Source organism: Schistocerca cancellata, chromosome 2 (genome assembly GCF_023864275.1).
Source record: "Schistocerca cancellata isolate TAMUIC-IGC-003103 chromosome 2, iqSchCanc2.1, whole genome shotgun sequence".
Classification (NCBI taxonomy): domain Eukaryota; kingdom Metazoa; phylum Arthropoda; class Insecta; order Orthoptera; family Acrididae; genus Schistocerca; species Schistocerca cancellata.
In genome coordinates, this window is record NC_064627.1 from 468,264,713 (window position 1) to 468,288,992 (window position 24,280).

General features: G+C 42.1%; 1 long non-coding RNA gene across 1 annotated transcript in view; it reads right to left on the reverse strand.

The window, feature by feature from the left end:
* The window catches only part of LOC126146203 (uncharacterized), a 91,450-nt gene extending 80,533 nt beyond the window's left edge, over positions 1-10,917 (reverse strand). Inside the window, exon 1 of the long non-coding RNA XR_007529770.1 lies at positions 10,773-10,917. This is a non-coding gene — a long non-coding RNA (uncharacterized LOC126146203). The remainder of the gene's footprint in view (positions 1-10,772) is intronic.
* Positions 10,918-24,280: the final 13,363 nt, after the last annotated feature.

A 24,280-nucleotide genomic window follows, 5' to 3' on the forward strand; every position in this document is an offset into this window, starting at 1 on the left:
GACCTTACTTTCTGAATTACCCTCGTAGGTTGTGGTCAAGGCGTAAAGCCGGCCTAAGAGCCCAAGAGGCTGTGAGTTTCCCAGAACGAGAGGTGTTTCCCAGAATTCCGAGCACAGGGTGAAAAGCGGTTTCTTAAGTCCTGGCAGGAAGCGCCACTTTACAGAGTAGTGGCAGCAGGTAAAGCCAATTGAAATGCTTGAACTGAGCGCCTGAAGTAAATGGCGGAAAGGTCTAAATGCAATATAATATTATGGTGTGATCTGGAGGACGCGATCTGGAGGAATCACGAAGTTATTCTTATGATTAAATTAGTAGTCCAGGTGGGGTGAAAGTGGTATATCACGTGTTGAATGTATCAGCTCAGGAGTGAGTGATTCTCAGCGGTCAATGAAGTTGTCTCGGAAAACTTTGAATAATTAGCTAGTGTATTCCCGTGCTCGGGCATGGCGTTCTGCCTAACCCTCCAGATTTCTGGTGAGTGTTATGATTGAGTGACCATGCAGTCGCTCGGTAGAAGAGGTCCTATATCAGATGGTGGTTCCAGTAACCAGGTGCAATTTTAACGATATGTACTCCAGGTATTTATCTAGGAGAACCATCTCCCTGTTTTCAAAACTCTTTGTCCATTGTCAAGAAATACACCAAAAACTTATATTTTAGTACCATAACCCAGACACGGATTCGGAGACGGTATGCACAGAAAATGGCTGTAATTTTTACAATTTATTTCTAAGATCCAGATCTCGAACAAACTTGAAAATTTTCTTCATATCTTTATCGTTTTCCGAGATACACGGGTTCAAAGTTACGCAACTTGTACACCTAAAATATGAACCTAAAATCCTGTGTGAGGCGAGTACGTGGTTTATAAAGTGGAGAATTAAGCTGTAAAGTGTTTCTGTTATCATCTGGGAAATCCATGTCATAGCGCTGAAGCACATGAAACTTTTTCTGCTCGTAAAATCCGGTCTGAGATGTCAAATTAGTTTCGCTCAATTTCAATTTCACATAAGCAAGTTGTCTAAATTTTACTGACCAAATAAATTTCTTTTCACATGAGTTACATGTCCTGCAGCAGCAGGGAAAAAAGGGAACCAGCGGAAAAATGCTTCTATCAGAGTACAAAATATGCAAATATGTTCTCAGCACCTTTAAAGATCTTTTCCAATAATTTTCGCCTACGAACGTTTTCACGCCTTTTTATGTTAAGAGAGAAGAAGAAGACAGTGGCATTGACAAATCGACGGAAAAGTAACAAATCTAGAAGGTAGTAGACAAAAGGTGTGTTATAGAAAGAGCGAAGTAGATAATGGCAGTGTGAGAGAAAGTGAGGGACACTGCGGCAGTGGAACATAGCTGACAGTGACAGAATAGTGCCAGGCCAGGAAAAGAATGACGGATACAGTGACAGTGGGAGACAGAGACAGAGTGCATGACAATGACAACGAGGAAGAGAGAAATAGCGACAGTGAGAAGAGACAGCAGCAGTAGAGAGGAAGAAATGAGATATTAGCAGTAAGAGGGAACAAGACGGAGACTGTGACACTGAGAGGAGACAGTAGGAGTAGGACAGAACGAAGGGGACTGTGGCTGTGACACAGGAGACACTGAGAGAAAGATAAAAAGAGATAATGAGAATGAGATGGACTCAATGAGTGAGTGAGAAAGGGCAACTTGGAGTGGACTGTAGCGATGGACTAGTGGGTGTGAGTGAATTATAGTTAGGGGAAGTTTGCGGGAGCATGTGATGAGTTGCTTGTTTAAAAACAGCGTGAATGTGTTGGCATGCCAAAATTTTTGTGAACATTTTTAAAGATACTGAGGAAGGTAAAATGAAGCACTGGTACCCTATTTTTACTCAGAGTCTTTTAAATAAACAGGAACGTATTCGGAATTTTTTTTTTTTTTTTTTTTTTTTTTTGAGCTCCGAAAGCAGCATTTTTCCGCTGGTAAACATTGCAACTGTAACACCTAAAGCGCCTCTCGGTGTTGAAAAAAACAAAAATAGCTCCCAAATTAGCTCCCATGTCCTTAAAATATCAATTTACAAAATGACCCAAGTCCCTCCACAAGTAGTAATTTCGAAAAAATAATAAAAAACAAATAGAGGGAAATATCTAGTATAGAAAGCAAAAGAAAAGAAAGGAAAATTTAATTATAAATTTTAGAAACATGGGAAGGAGGTAAAACAGTAGAAAATATTAAAATATTAGTTATTCCAATACATCTACATCTACATCTACATTTATACTCCGCAAGCCACCCAACGGTGTGTGGCGGAGGGCACTTTACGTGCCACTGTCATTATCTCCCTTTCCTGTTCCAGTCGCGTATGGTTCGCGGGAAGAACGACTGTCTGAAAGCCTCTGTGCGCGCTCTAATCTCTCTAATTTTACATTCGTGATCTCCTCGGGAGGTATAAGTAGGGGGAAGCAATATATTCGATACCTCATCCAGAAACGCACCCTCTCGAAACCTGGCGAGCAAGCTACACCGCGATGCAGAGCGCCTCTCTTGCAGGGTCTGCCACTTGAGTTTGTTAAACATCTCCGTAACGCTATCACGGTTACCAAATAACCCTGTGACGAAACGCGCCGCTCTTCTTTGGATCTTCTCTATCTCCTCCGTCAGCCCGATCTGGTACGGATCCCACACTGATGAGCAATACTCAAGTATAGGTCGAACGAGTGTTTTGTAAGCCACCTCCTTTGTTGATGGACTACATTTTCTAAGGACTCTCCCAATGAATCTCAACCTGGTACCCGCCTTACCAACAATTAATTTTATATGATCATTCCACTTCAAATCGTTCCGCACGCATACTCCCAGATATTTTACAGAAGTAACTGCTACCAGTGTTTGTTCCGCTATCATATAATCATACAATAAAGGATCCTTCTTTCTATGTATTCGCAATACATTACATTTGTCTATGTTAAGGGTCAGTTGCCACTCCCTGCACCAAGTGCCTATCCGCTGCAGATCTTCCTGCATTTCGCTACAATTTTCTAATGCTGCAACTTCTCTGTATACTACAGCATCATCCGCGAAAAGCCGCATGGAACTTCCGACACTATCTACTAGGTCATTTATATATATTGTGAAAAGCAATGGTCCCATAACACTCCCCTGTGGCACGCCAGAGGTTACTTTAACGTCTGTAGATGTCTCTCCATTGAGAACAACATGCTGTGTTCTGTTTGCTAAAAACTCTTCAATCCAGCCACACAGCTGGTCTGATATTCCGTAGGCTCTTACTTTGTTTATCAGGCGACAGTGCGGAACTGTATCGAACGCCTTCCGGAAGTCAAGGAAAATGGCATCTACCTGGGAGCCTGTATCTAATATTTTCTGGGTCTCATGAACAAATAAAGCGAGTTGGGTTTCACACGATCGCTGTTTCCGGAATCCATGTTGATTCCTACATAGTAGATTCTGAGTTTCCAAAAACGACATGATACTCGAGCAAAAGACATGTTCTAAAATTCTACAACAGATCGACGTCAGAGAGATAGGTCTATAGTTTTGCGCATCTGCTCGACGACCCTTCTTGAAGACTGGGACTACCTGTGCTCTTTTCCAATCATTTGGAACCTTCTGTTCCTCTAGAGACTTGCGGTACACGGCTGTTAGAAGGGGGGGGGGCAAGTTCTTTCGCGTACTCTGTGTAGAATCGAATTGGTATCCCGTCAGGTCCAGTGGACTCTCCTCTGTTGAGTGATTCCAGTTGCTTTTCTATTCCTTGGACACTTATTTCAATGTCAGCCATTTTTTCGTTGGTGCGAGGATTTAGAGAAGGAACTGCAGTGCGGTCTTCCTCTGTGAAACAGCTTTGGAAAAAGGTGTTTAGTATTTCAGTTTTACGCTTGTCATCCTCTGTTTCAATGCCATCATCATCCCGGAGTGTCTGGACATGATGTTTCGAGCCACTTACTGATTTAACGTAAGACCAGAACTTCCTAGGATTTTCTGTCAAGTCGGTACCTAGTATTTTACTTTCGAATTCACTGAACGCTTCACGCATAGCCCTCCTTACGCTAACTTTGACATCGTTTAGCTTCTGTTTGTCTGAGAGGTTTTGGCTGCGTTTAAACTTGGAGTGAAGCTCCCTTTGCTTTCGCAGTAGTTTCCTAACTTTGTTGTTGTACCACGGTGGGTTTTTCCCGTCCCTCACAGTTTTGCTCGGCACGTACCTGTCTAAAACGCATTTTACGATTGCCTTGAACTTTTTCCATAAACACTCAACATTGTCAGTGTCGGAACAGAAATTTTCGTTTTGATCTGTTAGGTAGTCTGAAATCTGCCTTCTATTACTCTTGCTAAACAGATAAACCTTCCTCCCTTTTTTTATATTAGATCGTAGAACGTAGGTCTGAGACAAAAAAATGGTTCAAATGGCTCTGAGCACTATGGGACTTAACATCTGAGGTCATCAGTCCCCTAGAACTTAGAACTACTTAAACCTAACTAACCTAAGGACATCACACACATCCATGCCCGAGGCAGGATTCGAACCTGCGACCGGAGCGGTCACGCGCTCCCAGACTGAACCGTCTAGAACCGCTCGGCCACACCGACCGCCAGGTCTGGGACACCAAAGATAGTGTTTATTAAAGTATAATTAGTCATACGTTGTAATTACGATACTCCAGTCTCTAGTCTGTTCTAGTTCGGAAGTTATTTAGGACGTACAGCCTTAGAGAACAACAATTGGGACTTTATTAAACGGGGATCAAGAATAGATCGTGACGAGATTGTTTTTGAGGATTGTCAATTCAAGACTTTAATTTGGACATTTATCAGATTAGATAAACGGGTAGGTGAATAGTAATCTCTTCGGCTTTAATATCAATTCGTGTGAATATTTAAACTCTTTACTGAATTGAGAATTTGAACCGGATTCGGACTTCGAATTGTTTTAGTGGGAAACTTTAACTTCACGCGACTAGTGATCATAGTTAATAACAGTTTGCGGATATTAAATAGGAATAACTTATTTACCGAAAGTGACAGGATATTATCTAACATCTCTGATGCCAGCGGGAGTCCTGCTTAGACATCTAATTAAAGGACTTCTTTGAACGAGATCGTATGAGTGAACCTATTTATTAATAATTCTTGTCAATAATCTGACGTTGTTGATTTGAAACATAATACAAGTCTTGAACATTAATTTAACGTAGATTAATAAACGTTGTGGTTACGTGATCTATGACAAGAACAAACTAGCGATTCGTAACTAAAACAATTGAACGAAAGGTTAAAGTATCGTCGTCTGTAAACATTGGTAGTAAAGCTACTAAAGATTTTTTCTCTCAGAGTTGGGAAGACTATAGGTGTAATGACCCACGTTTAACATTGGGTTTTAAAAGTAATCAAACTGATACTTAGCCGGGACAATATTAAATAAAAGTAAAACCCTTCAATGACAGTCAATGTGTAAAAAATAAAATCAAACTTTCACCTACTAAACGAAAAAGCGAAAACAGAAAAAGGGCTGCTACACAACGCAAATCAGCGGAGTAGTGCTCTGATAATTTGTCTCGTGCGCCACACATCGCCAAGAATACGTAGATTCTGCTCGCCACTATGACGCCACGAGAATTCCGAGGACGCAGAAAAGGAACACTTCCAATGGCGTCTCACATGTGTAGTTGCAGCCTGCCTCACATCTACATATACATTTATACTCCGCAAGCCACCCAACGGTGTGTGGCGGAGGGCACTTGACGTGCCACTGTGATTACGTCCGTTTCCTGTTCCAGTCGCGTATGGTCTGCGGGAAGAACGACTGCCGGAAAACCTCCGTGCCCGCTCGAATCTCTCTAATTTTACATTCCTGGTCTCCTCGGGAGGTATAAGTAGGAGGAAGCACTATATTCGATACCTCATCCAGAAACGCACACTCTCGAAACCTGGACAGCAAGCTACACCGCGATGCAGAGCGCTTTTCTTGCGGAATCTGCGACTTGAGTTTGCTAAACATCTCCGTAGCGCTATCACGTTTACCAAATAACCCTGTGACGAAACACGCCGCTCTTCTTTGGATCTTGTCTATCTCCTCCGTCAACCAGACCTGGTACGGATCCCACACTGATGAGCAATACTCAAGTATAGGTCGAAAGAGTGTTTTGTATGCCACCTCCTTTGTTGATGGACTACATTTTCTAAGGACTCTCCCAATGAATCTCAACCTGGTACCCGCCTTACCAACAATTAATTTTCTATGATCATTCCATTTCAAATCGTTCCGCACGCATACTCTCAGATATTTTACAGAAATAACTGCTACCAGTGTTTGTTCCGCTATCATATAATCATACAATAGAGCATCCTTCTTTCTATGTATTCGCAATACATTACATTTGTCTATGTTAAGGGTCAGTTGCCACTCCCTGTACCAAGTGCCTATCCGCTGCAGATCTTCCTGCATAATGAGGTACATGTACATTCGCAGTGAACTGGACATGTTATGTACAGAAGAGGAGGGAGAATTTGTGTGTGTCTTGGAGAAGGTATAAAGAGGAAAGTGCGTATTAAGTACTGCCGTAAATAAAGTCCGGTGCGCCGGTGGCAGCCCTTTAGATTATGACGCCGATAATTTGACGCCGAGAGTGAGTCACCTGGCAGGCCGGCGCAGCTTATTAAAGGAGACCGCCAGGTGGGCGTGAGGCAGCCAAGATGGCTCCGCCGTGCCTTTGAGTGACAGGAGAGAGGTGGGGAGGTGGGCTAGGGACTTGTGGGGGTGGGGGGAGGGTAGAGGCGTCGGAGGGGAGGGGAGACGCGGCGCACACACACAGACGCACACCACCTGCCGCCGCCGCGACGTCCGCACGTGCCGGCGGCGCTGGAGCGACACCGGTAAGCGACGCCCAGCATCTGGCCTGCACCGTGCTCACGATCCACCTTCTGCCGACGTGCGGTACGCTGCGTCACGCTGTTTCATGTCTTGTGACTTACTGTCTAAGCTTTCTCTGTGACTAGTCGTTACTCAAAGCATCAGGGGAATAGCTTGTTTTTATCTAGTCGCTGTTGTAGACGGATTCTCAACAAATAACTAAATGCCGACAAAAAATTGGAGATGATGATAATAAGTATCTTCAAGTGCTGTTAATATTACTAACAACGGTATTAACACAGGAATAATTCGCCATGAGGGCCTGTATTCTTCTTAAATACTTAAAACGTGTGTTCCAAAAGTGCGGCAGGAGATGACTGGTAATAGAGACTGCGACGAGTCGCTTTATGATGATTTTAAATCTTTCACTACAGTTGTAGTGTTGCTGCCGGAATGTATAACGTATATTAAGCAGGAGGAGGTTATGTTGAATATTGATATCTTCCGTGAAACGTAGAGGAATTAATATAGCTATTAACAATTGACATGCAAGGTATTTCATTATTCATAATCGCGCATTTAATGAGTGTTGTTGACCTGTGGGCATTTCTCGAACTGAAAAATTCTTCCTCAATTATGATTAACTTGGGTTAGTTTACATTAGATTAGTACTTGTTCCACAGATCATGAATACGACACTTCGTAATGATGTGGAACGTGTCTATATAAGATATTACATTAGACAAAATATTACATGACACTCAATATTTTTAATTAATTTTTTTCTGGGGTTGGGAAATTACCCACTTACTATATCCAAAAATTCATCTAATGAGTTGAAGCAGTTGCCATTAAGAAATTATTTTAATTTCCTTTTAAATTTTATATGGCTATCTGTCAGACTTTTGATGCTATTAGGTAAGTGACCGAAGACTTTTGTGGCAGCATAATTTACTCCCTTCTGAGCCAAAGATAGATTTAACCTTGAGTAGTGAAGATCATCCTTTCTCCTAGTGCTGTAGCCATGTACACTGCTATTACTTTTAAATTCGTTCGGATTGTTAATAACAAATTTCATAAGTGAATATATATACTGTGAGGCTACAGTGAAGATTTCTAGCTCTTTAAATAACTGTCTGCAGGATGATCTTGGTGTTCGAAGTGTGCTTTTGTCTCTTTGAATTAACATTGGACCTATTAACTTAATGTTTATTTGACGTTACTATTTCATTGTACTTCACGACATATAATTTGACAAATTTATATGACAATTTTTGTGAGTCGATGCAAGAAACTATGGAGGATTAACTTAACGTGATGAATATTCACAGCATCTTTATTCGTAAAAAAAGACATTTGAGAAGATAACGAAACTATACCCTAACGCTAGTTGTGCTAAATCCTGACCGAACAGGTCTTTGGGACTAAAACGATATCCAAAAGCCTCAAAATGTCAACAAGTTCCAAGTCTCTGCGATTGAGAAGAAAACGCACGCAACGACATTACTGTAGCTTACATCAGCTACAAATGGGAACAACAATGTGTTGCAAGCAAGCGTAAAATATTTCAGTTGCAAATATATCCAGAAATCAATAAACGTGGCCTTTATAAATATTATTGCCGTATTTCAATAAGTACTGTGACATTCATCTCCGCTGACATTGCGACTGTGAGGACATATACAGAACTAAACGGAGCGCAGACGTTCAAAATTGCAAGAACTGGGAAATTACCCAGTTCTCCTAATTCATTCCTTTTCTGTTTAAACTATATTGGGCACTCGCTTTAACATTTGGTATATATGCGATATCTGTTCATCTCTAAGGGCACTGGTTTAGGAGTTTCGAGTTCAATAGATTTCTGCAGCTATTAATACAAATCTTCTACAGCACTGGCCTTCAGTTTGACACGATTTCATTTCAACGAACGTTCATCAGTACACGACAAAATAATAAGTACTAAAAGTTTACATAGTGTTAAAATTAAAGTAATGACGGCTCTTCAGATTGATCTTAACGTCGCGATGCTTCTTGAATCACGTTAATTCTCACTGAAAGTGAAGTCATGAGACGCAATGACTGGTTGACGGTAACAATTACGAAAAGAGCTATAGTTTATCGAAAGAACCGTGTCATGGCATAATTTTGACGTTATCCTGTATACAGGATATTGCCGAAAGTAAAATAACACATAGAAATACTGATAAATATCTGTATTACTCAATTAGTCGATTCTCTTATTCATCCACATGTCAGATCATTGTGTACTACTGATTTTAAAAATAAAATGAACTGAAAAAAGTTCCTTAGGTGCCTTAGGTGTTACTAAGAATTTCAACGGCTGTATAGCTGCTTCATCCCAGTCCACACGCAGTGTAAAGAGAGCAGCTGCAGTACTTTTGAAAGATGGCAGGTACTGTGTCTTGTCTGCCTACTATATGTGGAAACATTTGTTGGACCCGTTGTTTCGAGGTTAGTTTAAGCTATATTTTTTAAAATTATTAAATTTATTAAAAGCTGGAAGATGTGGCATTTATCTATTTTTGGTCTAAGATGACATTTCTAACCTATAAGAAATATTTCCCTTATGTCGGAATGCGAGTGAGTTGAGCACTGGTGCTAGCACCATAATGGCTATTTCTAAAACTTGGAAGACTAGACTGACTTAGGTTGACTGTAGAATGAAAACAATCAAGTTAAAGTGAATCAATGTCTCAGTCCGTTTCACGAAGAGTTGCTCTTTGCGGGCATTTCTTCCACATAAAAATTCGAGGTGATCACTGGACATCAAACCTGGGACCCACTCGTTAAAAACCAGCGACGGTAAACAGCAGACCTCGGAACACATGCGATCGCAAAGGGGGCTAGAGGGACAACAATTGCCTCCTTCTGGAATTGAGAGCATCGACTTAATTTGTATTACAAAATTCTCGCGCATTTCTTGTAGTAATTGCTTGCCATTCTAGTAAATAGCAGATTTAACATTGTCGAACGTTGTGGGACATACTGTGGTTTTTAAAAATTTATTTCCATTTCTCCACTTTGTGAAGTATTAATTTGATACTATTTCCTTATTAATTTTGCTGGTATCCAATGGGATTTTCTCAATACTTCTGATTTTTTCTATTTCAGATTTTTAATTTCCATTGACTACCTAACATTAGGTTATAAGTAAAGTGTTACTACGCACACAGGTCCAATGTGGACTCTAACTATCAAGTGAAACTTGGTAGATATTCTAATGTGGTAAAGCGGAACTGATTTACGCTCGAAAAAAATTTAGTTCAGACTTTGACCACCAGGTGCAAATCTGGAGCTGTGGATGCAGGAAAGTCGTACAGAATTTTTTACTTTACGTAACGCATTAGGATCGGGAGTGGGCAGAAAAGGTAAAAAAAGTGAGAAAAGGATAATGCTGTTGTTAGTATTAACGGTCGCTTACGCAGTTTGTTAAATATGAGCACACGAGACGTCGACGATATGCTTTTAATTAAACGTTAAATTATTTGGGCTTAATCGTAATTTCGGGTCTTTGAATGAAAATAGAGGCAGTCGTATCCATATAAATAATATAAAAACATGTACATAGCGTGTGATAGTGTCATTTGGTTACCATCTAGGAATCAAACCAATCCGTCTAAAAACATTGAATATTTACCTATCAACCGACTGAGATTGGTTATGTTTTGTTTGACTTCTGCCAAATTTAGTTCTTATATATGCTCAAAATCATTGAATCAGTTAGAAAGGAAACGGCAGTTTTAGAATCTCGCCCGCCCTCGGATTAACTTCTGCAGTCGCCCACGCCCCGGAGATTTCGCATCGACTGAGGACATGTTTGACACTCTAGGTGACTGGCAGGTAGTGAAGCTTGTGCTGTAACGAAAGGGGAGCCGTTGCGGGCTGAGTAAAAACGCATAGCTGCTTGCTTACGTGCGGCGGTTCTGAGAAGAGCCGAGTGGGCGGGTGTCGTGAGAAGCGGCCTCGCCGCCCCAGGGGCCGCCGTGGGCCGTGGCTGGGCCAGCTGGGCCGCACTCGGCCGGGGTTCCCGCCGGCCACCACCCACCACATCGCCGCTTCCAACGGGCTGAGCTCCTTAACCACACGGCAGCGCGACACGACTGAGTCTAAAACTGTTAAGGTTACCAGCATCACAATCTCACTTAGATAAACTTATCACGGCACGCATACAACGCCGCGGTACATACACAGCGCGCCGTGTACACAGCCGGGATGCGCCGCAGGAGCAGCCGCTGCTACCGCCGGGGGTCACCCCATGTTCCCACCCCCTGCTCTAGGGGTGGCCTGCCATGATGACAAGTCAAGATCGCAAACTGTGCGAATCAGTTATTTACCTTTTATTGCGCTCTCATCGTCACTCACACTTCACAGGTAGTGGAAGGGGTTACGGATGTGAGTGCTATTTAGATGTATCACAGGATTCTATTTTGTGATCCTTCGTTGTTTCGCATGCGTTAATGACTTTCCGTCTGCTCTGTTACCAGATGAAACTTTAATATTTATAGATCGGATGCACAAAAATATAGCCCAATATCCCTAACGTCCGTGTGTTGCAGGATACTAAACCATATGCTAAGCCAAAATGCTATGATTATAGTTCCTTACCTACCAAAACTATGATTCAGTATTTTTCGTGCTCTACGTAAGGGACGCAGTAAATTGATAGGATTATCGGTAGTATTGGTAGAACTGGTACGGAAAGAAACGTTAATGAACGTGTAAGGAAGAAAATGCTAGCTGACGACTTCCCTTTGTTTTTTTGTTTGTTTGGTTGTTTGTTTTTCTCAAGACTGGAACCGCATTCACTGTGTATTTTATATCCCTACAGAACATAAATTGCACTTTATAAGTAATAACAATTAATCGACCGCGTAACTTCTGAGCTTTTATGTAACCAAAGCAATTACTTTTGATGCAAGTACAATTTATAAGCCCAAACATTAAAAAATACGGATAAAAATAGTCTTGGTTGCGGAGGTTTTCATTTTCAAATTTAGATGACGTGTTTCGCTTACGGTTAACATCTTCAGATTACTGAAATTGTTCACGGCATACCCTGTCCATAGAACGATGCAAACAAATCGTAAAATAGATGGCGTGCGCCCTGACCAGTTTCGACACTCTGAAGATGCCTACCACAAGCGAAACACGTCATTGATATCTGAAAATAAAAACCTCCACAACCAAGACTGTATTTTTGTCTAAAATCTTACACTGATTTCAGCACCAATCGCAAGGATGGAATAAAATAAATTTTAAAAAATATGTATAAGTATTATATGTAGCCTCGCGGGATTAGCCGAGCGGGCTAGGGCGCTGCAGTCATGGACTGTGCGGCTGGTCCCGGTGGAGGTTCGACTTCTCCCTCGGGCATTGGTGTGTGTGTTTGTCCTTAGGATAATTTAGGTTAAGTAGTGTGCAAGCTTAGGGACTGATAACCTTCGCAGTTAAGTCCCATAAGATTTCACACACATTTGATCGTATTATATGTAATTATCGCTGCTTTGTACTGAATAGAACCTTCTTCAACATGATCAAAGGCAATAGTTTCCTGTTAATAGCGATTATTGCTAAAGCTGTCAATAAATTTTTCTCTGAGTTTGTGACCGCATTATCAATATATAAAACTTCCGACGTTTTGGACACTGTTGCAAGTGACCGTCTTCAGAATTTTTGTTTACTGATAAGAGTGACTGAAACGTTGGTGGTTTTATGTACTGACAATGCGGTCAAAAACCCTGAGAAATTTTTTTTGACTGTGACAATGGCCACAGAAGCATACGTTTATAATTGCCAAAGCTGTTTATAAATAACAGAAACATATTTTATGTAAGATCAAAGAAGTATTGGAGCGATATTTGGTATATTTCTGTATTGCGTTTTTTTTTAATTTTACCATTTTGTTGAGAAAATTGTGTTTTCGAGCGGTGTGTGATAACTCTGTATTGTTTTCTTTATTTTTCCTACAATTTCCCTCTTTTTAATGCAACAAATCAACAATTTTCCAGTAAAACCTGAATTTAACATTGACGATTTTAGATTTGCTATAAATGCTGTTTACTCGTATTAAATAACAGACAGGAGAATAGCGATGTAGAACAAAAGCGTTCTTTTGGTTACCTGCCTGTTTTATATGTCCTCATTCAGTTTTTAGACGGTTCACCGCGTCCGGTTTTCAGAGGAATTAAGTAAGACGCGGATCGCATACGGAAAGAAAGCAATCGGTTTAAAGTGACGCCCTATAGGTATGCAACACATACAACGACCTTAACTGACCAAAGCGACTAGGAAAACTGCTGTAGTCCACACTTACGTATTGTAGTCTACGAGAGCCTACGGTAGTTTCACAACTCTAATTATGACGTTCCTGGAAGAAAACAAGCATTTATCAGAGAAACAGCATGGATTCAGAAAAAAACCGCTCATGTGAAACACAGCTTGCTTCGTTCACAAACGATATAGTGCAAACGGTATATGCAGTTGACGAGGTAAATTTCATCTTTCTAGGTTTCCTAAGGCATGCGGCATTGTGCCATATCGTCGACTAGATATTAACCAAGATATGATCATACAGAGTGTCTTCGCAAATATGTGAATGGTTGGAGGAATAGGAACTAAGTTCGTAGGGTATGACGAGCTGGGAGGCTCTTAATCATGATGTTCACCCACCTGTTCATCCGACACATTTTTTTCAGTTAGGCTTAGGCTCCCTTAAATTATCCCAGTAATCCTACTGGATAAAGGGGACCTACAGTTTAGGGTGGAATCCGAAGCAGTTGTTCCTGGCATATCTTCGCATCGTTGAGAGGTAAAGGCTAGCGTAGAGGCAGACTGAAAAATTCCGTTATGTGACTGGGATTCAGTCCTGTGACGTTACTGACACGCACCTTACCACTAGATCACCAAGAAAGACGGCTGGAGTAGTATTTGCTAATACAAGGGCCGTTAAATAACTAATGCAACATTTTTCTTCTGAAAGCTGATTGGTTTAAAAAAAAATGGTTCAAATGGCTCTGAGCACTATCGAACTTAACGGCTGAGGTCATCAGTCCCCTAGAACTTAGAACTACTGAAACCTAACTAACCTAAGGAAATCACTCACATCCATGCCCGAGGCAGGATTCGAACCTGCGACCGTAGCGGTCGCGCGGTTCCAGACTGTAGCGCCTAGAACCGCTCGGCCACGCCGGCCGGCGATTGGTTTTATTCAGGATTCCAGTACACCATATTATTCTCATTCTTTTGAATACAAAATTCTGTTTTTCATCATGATCTCTGTTCAATGCGACGGCCTTACGCCACATTACTGTGAGGGCCTACGTGCCCGCATGGTACCACTCTACTGGTCGGCTGGGAGTCAACTTATTACTGCATCAGTAGCCTCCCCATCATCCACGAACTGCTTCCCGCGGGGATGCATCCTTCATTGGGCCTGGCAGATGGAAGTCGGAAGATGTGTGATGCGAACTGTAGGGTGGATGAGGAAGACCAGAAGAACAGAAGTTTTGTGATGTACTCTCGGTTGCGCAGATATGAGTGGAGGCCTTGCGATTTCATGGAGAAGGAGATATTCGTTCGCAGTTTTGCGACGACTAACACATTGAATGCGTCTCTTAAGAGTCCAAGAAAACCGTCGCCACAACTTTACCTGCTGAGTGTCCAGCTTTTAACTTTTTTTTCGGAGTTGAGATGGTGTAGTACCACTCCAACGACTGACGCTTTGTTTCCCGTTCGTAGTGACGAACCTGTGTCTCATGGCTTATAGCGATGTTCGACAAACAGTTGTCACGGTCAGCCTCGTAATGCTCAAGCAATTAAGCACATATGGCCCTTCGTTGCTCTTTATGGTCCGTTAGGCGGCGAGGAATTCAGCGGGCACATACTTCGGGTATCCCAACTAGTGGAGCAGTGTGTCAGCAGTACCAACAGAAACGTCCAGTTGAGCAGCGAGGTATTTCATTGTGGTCCGTCAATCACCTCAAATAAGTTTATATACTTATATGGATATGGTGTCGGTTCTTTCGGAGGTGTCTGAAAGAACAGACACCATATCCATATAAGTATATGGTTCTGGCGATCTTCTTTGCAGATGCTCACATATTACCCGAACTCTTACGGGACTTGGTAAGAACGTCTTCCACGAGTAGTGAGTGGCTCAAATGGTTCAAATGGCTCTGAGCACTATGGGACTCAACTGCTGAGGTCATTAGTCCCCTAGAACTTAGAACTAGTTAAACCTAACTAACCTAAGGACATCACAAACATCCATGCCCGAGGCAGGATTCGAACCTGCGACCGTAGCGGTCTTGCGGTTCCAGACTGCAGCGCCCTTAACCGCACGGCCACTTCGGCCGGCAGTAGTGAGTGTGTTGGGGAGGGGGGATACTACGAATGTAGTGTGTGGACATATAAGTTGAGAATGTGGATCTCGCGGGAGGCGTGCGCGAGGTAGTCCCGGCAGTCGCATTATCCTCTGTGCCCTCGGTGACTCAGATGGTTGCCGGCACGGTAGCTCAGTGTGTTCGGTGAGACGGTTAGCTACCCTCTGAAAAAAAAAAAAAAAACTGAATGAATGGATAAACGAAGATCTTAAACGGGTGTCATCGGACGTCTGCCCAGAACAAAATGAGATCAACAAAAAAAGAAAGAAGGAAAGAAAGAAAGGAAAGATGGATAGAGAGTCTGCCATGTAAGCAGGAGATCCCGGGTTAGAGTCCCGATCGGGGCACACATTTTCACCTGTCCCCGTTGATATGTATCAACGCCCCTCAGCAGGTGAAAGTATTAATATATAATTCTAATTTCAAATAATTTAGTCCGCACGTTCCAACATTGCAGCAGTGACAGCTGTGTGCGGCAGGCCGGCACACGGTAGATCAGACAGGTTTGTGCGACCTCACTGCGATGATGGCAGCCGCCTTGCCCAACGATTAACCGTGCTTTTGTACACTGCCAGGTCTCCGTCGTCATTCTGCAAGCGCTTACAAATACCTGCGATGCTCTGGTTTTCCACCAAACTAAACTCAATGACAGTTCTCTGCAGCTCCGCTACAGAGGTATTTTGAAGGCTGCGTATAGCGCCCCCACCTATCGCAACTTTATGAAACTATAGGGGTTGAAGCGGGAATATTCCACGATGGCCCAAAACAGTTTTCTTAACCGAAACTGACCGAGGAAAAAATGTGGTGCACTACTTATTAAACGTCCCTCCTAAAACCCAGTACGTTATACTGAACAGCGAATGTTCCAGAGACAGTTCGTTGATAATGCAGTTGTGTACAGGAAACGTATTGCTGTTAGACGATAGTAAGGAATTCCAGAATTACTTGGACAAAATTTACACTTGGTGTACTGAATAATATCTCTCCTTAAATGACGATAAATACGAGGGTTGACCAGAAAGTAAGTTCCGATCGGTTGCGAAATGGAAAGCATAGTAAAAACCAGAAACGTTTTATTTGCAACAGTTAGGTACACCTTCTACCTACTTCTCTACATAGTCGCCGCTAAAACTTCGAGTTTTGTCGTAGTGTTGTATCAACTTTCCAATACCCTCCTCATAGAAAGCAGCCGCCTGTGCTTTCGGCCAGTTATCTGCACTGGTCTGCAGCTCATTGACTGTGGAAAAATTTTGTCTTCATAACCAAGGTTCTTGTGAGCAGAGATGAGACTCAGGGGGAGCCAATTACGGACTGTATAGTGGGTGATCAAACACTTCTCATCGGAAACGCTGCAGCAGTGCCTTCATTGCCCCTGCAGTGTGCGGCCGAAAGTTTGCATGAAGAAGGAACTGCTTGACTGTTGTGTTATGTGGGCCGCATGGCACAGGCGAAATTTCTAACCAGACCCTCATACTTGGCGTGAGATGCTATTCTCTAAGCATCTTTACGTGCTCACTATTCACTCAGAACTGAAAAGAGTGACGCGAAACGATCGACGGGCATACTAGAGACACTGTCCAACACATCTGTGCAAAGCTTTACCGGATTTTACCAGCGGTTTCCATTTCGCGACCGATAGGAACTTACTTTCTGGACAACCCTCGTATAATACAATGTATTTAACAAGGAGAAAGAACCGAATAGTATCTGATTACAACAGTAGAGGTGAACGCCCTAAGTGCGTCACGTCACACAAGTACCTACGCGTAACACTAATAAGCGATATAAAATGGGACGGTCACTTAAAATCTGTATTAGGGTAGTCAAATGGGACATTGTGATGGATGTGCAAAAGAAGTCGCATACGAAACTATAATATGGCGAATTCTAGAACATTGTTCCAGTCTGAAATCGTTTCCAAGTACGTTCACGTCCACACGGCTACGCTGCAATTCACACTTATGTGCCTGGCTTTTTTCCGTCCATTCCACTCCCGAACAGTAAGTACTCGGGAATACGAACACTTAAACCTTTCCGTGCGAGCTCTGATTGTTATATCTTATTGTGATGATAATAGCTCCCTACTCGGGTGGGCGTCAACAAAATAGTTCTGCATTCGGAGGAGAAAGTCGGTGATTGACATTTAGTGAAAAGATCTCGCCGCAACGAAAAACGCCTCTGTTTTAATGATTGCCACACCAACTCGCTTATCATATCCGTGACACTCTCTCCCTTGTTTCGCGATAGTACAAAACGAGCTACACTCCTTTGAACTTCTTAGATTATCACCGTCAATCCTATCTGGTGACGCTTCCACACCGCATAGCAATGCTCTAGGAGAGGACGGACAAGCTTGGTGGTGGCAGTCTTTTTAGTGGATTCGTTGCATGTCTTCTACCAATGAAATGCAATCTTTGGTTCCTCCTCCCCACAACATTCTCTGTATAATCGTTCCAATTTAAGTCGATCGTAGTCGTAATTCCTAGGTATTAAGTTGAACTGACAGCCTTTACATCTGTGCGACCTATCGAGTGACCGAACTTCAATGGATTTCTTTTTGTACTACACTGAAGAGCCAGACAAACTGGTACACCTGCCTAATATCGCTTAGGGCCCCCGCGAGCATGTACAAGTCCAGCAACCCGACGTGGAATGGTCTCGACAAATGTCTAAAGTAGTGCTGGAGGGAATTGACACCATGAATCTTGCATATGGATGTCCATAGATCCGTAAGGGTACGAGGGGGGTGGAGATTTCTTCTCAACAGCACGTTGCAAGGCATTCCAAATATGCAAATATGCTCAATAATGTTCTGTCGGCGGAGTTTGTTAGCCAGCGGAAGTGTTTAAACTCAGAATAGAGTTCTTAGAGCCACTATGTAGCAATTCTGGACGTATGGGGTGTGGAATTGTCCTCCTGGAATTGCCAAAGTCCTTCTGAAAGCACAATGAACGCGAATGGACGCAGGTGATGAGACAGGATGTTTAGGTACGTGTCACCTGCCAGAGTCGTATCGAGACGTATCAGAGGTCCCATACCACTCCAACTGCACACGCCCCACACCATTACAGAGCCTCCACCAGCTTCAACAGTCCCCTGCTGACATGCAGGGTCCATGGATTCATGAGGTTGCCTCCATATCCGTACACGTCCATCTGCTCGATACAATTTGAAACGAGACTCGTCCGACGAGGCAACATGTCTCCAGCCATCAACAGTCCACTTTCGGTGTTATCAGGCCCAGGTGAGGCGTAAAGCTTTGTGTCATGCCGTCATCAAGGGTACATGAGTAGGCCTTCGGCTTCGAAAGACCATATTCATGATGTTTCGTTAAATAATTCGCACGCTGACACTTATTGATGGCCTAGAAGTGAAATCTGCCGTAGTCTGCGGAAGGATTGCACTTCTATCTCGTTGAACGATCCTCTTCAGCTGTCGTTGGTCCCGTTCTTGTAGGATCTTTTCCGGTCGCAGCGATGTCGGAGATTTGATGTTTTACCGGATTTCCTGATATTCACCGTACACTCGTTAAATGGTCGTATGGGAAAATCCCCACTTCATCGCTACGTCGGAAATGCTATGTCCCATTGCTCGTGCGCTGATTATAACACCAAACTCACTTAAATCTTGATAACGTGGCATTGTACGAGTAGCAGCAGATCTAACAATTGCGCCAGACACTTGTCTTATATAGGCGTTGCCGACCGCAGCGCCGTATTCTTCCTGTTTACATATATCTGTTTTTGAACAAGCATACCATACCAGCTGCTGTGGCGGTTCAGGATAGTTTGGGTGACCTTAAACTTTTCATGATTTAGAGTCGACGGTCACTTTTTACGCCATATGTCATATTACCACTAGCTTTACACATTTTTGTAACAAGCCTTTGGGTTTCTTATTTTTAACGTTTATAGATAAGGAAATTCTAGCTTTATTTGATGAATTCAAAATGGAACACTTCACTGAGTTTCCAAGAGGTGAATGGAGAAGCGCTAATTTCTTCATATTTCGGTGAAGAACAGGTAAGTTGATCTGATGAAGATCCACCAAACAAAATATATCAACCAGTAAATGTATCATGTGATGGTAAGAAATCAAGGGGGTATCTGCCCTGGCCTACTGTTAATGATTTCCACTCCATTTATTGCTGCAGTCAATGTAACTGCAAGAAGAGAACAAGATGTCTGAAGTGCAATACTTACCTTGTTTGTCAAGAAACACTGTAACTACCTTCGTGAACATCACCGTGAGAATGGACTGAAGTATGTAAGATTGTCCTGGCACACACAACTGTGTGAGCCCTATATTTTTGCGGAAATGTGAAAATAAACATTTCTAATCAATTAATGTGTCATTCTATGAAGATTTTTTTTATGAAAATGCTCTAATTTATAAATTCCGTTAAAAGTGTAACTGGGGGTATGAAAAGGTTAAAACAACGTAACACAAGAGGAAGATAGTATTCTGTCTTTAAGTGTAAAGATAAATAACAAGCCCAGATGGGAAACCAGCACCAGATTCACTGAAGCAACTAAGTTCAGTTACATTTGCCGTACACATGGTTATAGCCATAAAACTAAACTAGACCTTGTGTAGGTCCCATACGTTAACGGGCCTCTGTCGGTCATCTGCGTATGGCATCATCTGGAAAGCAAAATGAACTGGCATGTGGTTAGCACACTGCTCTGACACGCATCTGATTCTTTTCAATCTGGGGCCTCTACTTGCCAATCAGAAATCTTCTTCATTGTCGTCATCCCATAAAACAGTTATCCTGAAAATTACATGGAAGCGAACTTCGGCCCACCATGTGGCAGTCACGTTCAATGACTTCTCAGTTATAGAGGCGGACTGTTACAGCTGAGTTGATTTAGAAATGAGGAAACCAGTGTCATTTGAGTATTTACGCTCACTAGTAAGTTTCAGAATATATATTGGAAAAAAAACTACTTATTGGAATAATAAGTTTCAAAATACACAGAATGTTAGCAAAAACGTTATAGAACATCAGTATAAAACCGTGAGTAAAACTATACCTAAAAGAGTTTTCAACAATACTTCAGAGATTATTATACGCCATGTTGGAAATATTGTACAATTTAAAAGCGAACTGCTCCTTCTCCAGTGAGGAAAATGTAGACAGAAATTCTCCAAATTATATGAAAATACTTAAGCTTTTGTTACAGTGTATTCGATAATAATAAGATAAACACTAACACTTTTATCATGTAATGTTTTACAACTTTACATTCTACTGTAGTGAACTCGAATAAACTGTGTATCTTCCAGTTATTTCTCCACCCAGAGGCTGCTCTCGGTGGGATTTTTTGAATGGTTGTCTTTGCCACAGATTGACAGAGCAACAAGGATTGTGAATAGACGTTTAATATCTTCGTCCATTAGTCAAAATTACATTGTTATGTAGACAGCTGTAGCCTGCTCTGAGTGTCTGACATCAGATAGTTTTTTGTTCGCTGCCATTATCAGAGCCACTTTGTGATTTTACGTTGAGGATGACACCTCAGGACAGGTTACATGATAGCAATGTTTGAGTAAATATGATCTGATAATGTCAATGATGTGGAAACCGGTTATGGGTGCATAAATATTGTTGTGACTGTGACTGATAAATAATACGTTACTTGCAATCGGGTTCACATTCAAAACAAGTTTACTGAATGACAACAGTCTGCCTCGGTGGATATGTTGATTGCATTAAAATATACATTTATTGAATTCACTACCACACAGTGTCTGCTGCCTATCCATTTCTCACTGTTTGATATTAAAATAACCGCTCATACGGATATATTTGGGTTGACCAGATGGAAGTACTGAGTGTGACCCAAATATGCCTGTATGATGGTTTATAGTAAGCACTTGAAAATGTTTAAGCAGCCATAACTGAAATAAAAAAAACGAGATTTTAACCAATGGAAAAATGCTCCCATCGGGGCACAAACAATGCGAATATGTTCCTGTTTATTTAAAAGACTCTGATTCAAAAGTGGGGGTACCAGTTGCGTCATTCCACTTTCTTCAGGACTTTTAAATATTTTCCCAAAAATTTTGGCTTGTTGACATATTCGCGCCTTTTTGACATGCAACTGACCTCAAACTTCTACAAGCTCCTCTAACTGTAATTCACTCGCACCCACTAGTCCATCGCTGTAAGCCGCTCATACCCATCCACTCCCACTTGTTCATTCTATCTGCTGTGTCAGAGCCGCAGTCTCCTTCGTTCTGTCCTACTACTAAAGCCTCCTTTCACTGTCATTGTCTACGTCGTGTTCTCTCGTACTCCTACTGTCTCATTCCTTCTTTCCTACTGCTGCTGTCTGTTCTCTCTGTCACTATCTCTCTCTTCCTCATCGTCACTGTCATATTCTCTGTCTCTCATTATCACTGGTTCATACCCACTTCCACTCTCTTTTTCTCGATATCCTCCCCCTCCACCTGGCACTGTCTCCTTCGCTCTTTTCCTAGCACTGTTCTGTCACGTCATCTAGGTTCCACTGCCACTGTATCCCTCACTTTCTCTCACATCGTCATTGTCACTTTCGCTCTTTCTATAGCGCAACTACTGTTTACAATCATCTAGTATTTACTACTTTTCCGTCTCTTTGCCACTGCCACTATCTTTTTCTTTCCAGCATAGAAAAGCGGGAACACGTTCGCATGCCAAAACTTTTAAATGAGCTGAGCAACGTAGAATGAGGCAACTGATACCTCTCTTTACAGTCAGACTCTTTTGAATATACAGGAATACATTCACAATCTTCGTGCTCCGATAGGAACATTTTTCCACTGGTTCCCTTCTTTTCCGTGCTACAGCAGCGCATGTAACTCATATCAAAAGAAATGTATTGTCAGTAAAATTTAGATAGTTTGCTTGTGTGAACCTGAAGTAAAGCACAACTAATATGCACCTCAGACCGGAATTTACCTTGCAAAAATTTTTGAATGTGCTTCAGTACTACAACATACGGTTCCTAGATGATAATGGAGTCATTACACAGCATATTTCTCCGTGCTACGTCACGATTTAACCTACGTTTTCGCCTCACACCGGATTTTACATGCGCTCTTTCCATGTACAATCAGGGTAGATTTGAGCCTATGTATCTCAAAAATGGATAGAGATACGAAGAAAACATTCGAGATTGTTAGAGATCGAAATCTTAGGAATGCACTGTAAAAATTACGGTCATTTGCTGTGCATAGCCGTCTCGGAATCTGCGGCTAGGTTTTGGTACTCAAAAAACAAGTTTTTAGAGAGTTTCTTGATAACAGATTTTGGAAACGGGGAGATGCCTCTTCTAGATAAATGCCTAGATAATACACCATTAAATTTTAAGCACTTTTCTGCCGTACCCGTGGTCTAGGGGTAGCGTCTTTGATTCATAATCAAAACGTCTTCGGTCCCGGGTTCGATCCCCGCCACTGCCTAAACTTTGATAAATAATCAGCATTGGCGGTCGAAGACTTCCGGCATAAGAAGTCAGCCTCATTCTGCCAACGGCCTTGTCAAAAAGGGCGGCGGAGCGGATAGAGGTTCAAGGCACTCTCTTGTCCTAGGGGTGGGAAATTGCCCCTAAAGGCAGAAGAATCAGCAATGATCAACGACATGAGGATGCAGAAGGCAATGGAAACCACTGCATTAAAGACACGTAACGTGTATCCACAGGAAATGTGGCCTGTATTTGAAGAAGTGTCATGATGGTCTCTCCATTGGCAAAAGATTCCGGAATAGTCCCCCATTCGCATCTCCGGGAGGGGACTGCCAAGGGGGAGGTTACCATGAGAAAAAGATTGAATAATCAACGAAATGATAACGTTCTACGAGTCGGGGCGTGGAATGTCAGAAGTTTGAAAGTGGTAGGGAAACTAGAAAATCTGAAAAGGGAAATGCAAAGGCTCAATCTAGATATAGTAGGGGTCAGTGAAGTGAAGTGGAAGGAAGACAAGGATTTCTGGTCAGTTGAGTATCGGGTAATATAACAGCAGCAGAAAATGGTATAACAGGTGTAGGATTCGTTATAAATAGGAAGGTAGGGCAGAGGGTGTGTTACTGTGAACAGTTCAGTGACCGGGTTGTTCTAATCAGAATCGACAGCAGACCAACACCGACAACGATAGTTCAGGTATACATGCCGACTTCGCAAGCTGAAGATGAACAGATAGAGAAAGTGTATGAGGATATTCAAAGAGTAATGCAGTACGTAAAGGGGGACGAAAATCTAATAGTCATGGGCGACTGGAATGCAGTTGTAGGGGAAGGAGTAGAAGGTTACAGGAGAATATGGGCTTGGGACAAGGAATGAAAGAGGAGAAAGACAAATTGAGTTCTGTAACAAGTTTCAGCTAGTAATAGCGAATACCCTGTTCAAGTTCACAAGACGAGGAGGTATACTTGGAAAAGGCCGGGAGATACGGGAAGATTTCAATTAGATTACATCATGGTCAGACAGAGATTCCGAAATCAGATTCTGGATTGTAAGGCGTACCCAGGAGCAGATATAGACTCAGATCACAATATAGTAGTGATGAAGAGTAGGCTGAAGTTCAAGACATTAGTCAGGAAGAATGAACACGCAAAGAAGTGGGATACGGAAGTACTAAGGAATGACGAGATACGTTTGAAGTTCTCTAACTCTATAGATACAGCAGTAAGGAATAGCGCAGTAGGCCATCACAAAAGTTGGGAAGGAAAACATAGGTACAAAGAAGGTAGCTGCGAAGAAACCATGGGTAACAGAAGAAATACTTCAGTTGATTGATGAAAGGAGGAAGTACAAACATGTTCCGGGAAAATCAGGAATACAGAAATACAAGTCGCTGAGGAATGGAATAAATAGAGAGTGCAGGGAAGCTAAGACGAAATGGCTGCAGGAAAAATGTGAAAACATTGAAAAAGATATGATTGTCGGAAGGACAGACTCAGCATACAGGAAAGTCAAAACAACCTTTGGTGACATTAAAAGCAACGGTGGTAATACTAAGAGTGCAACGGGAATTCCACTGTTAAATGCAGAGGAG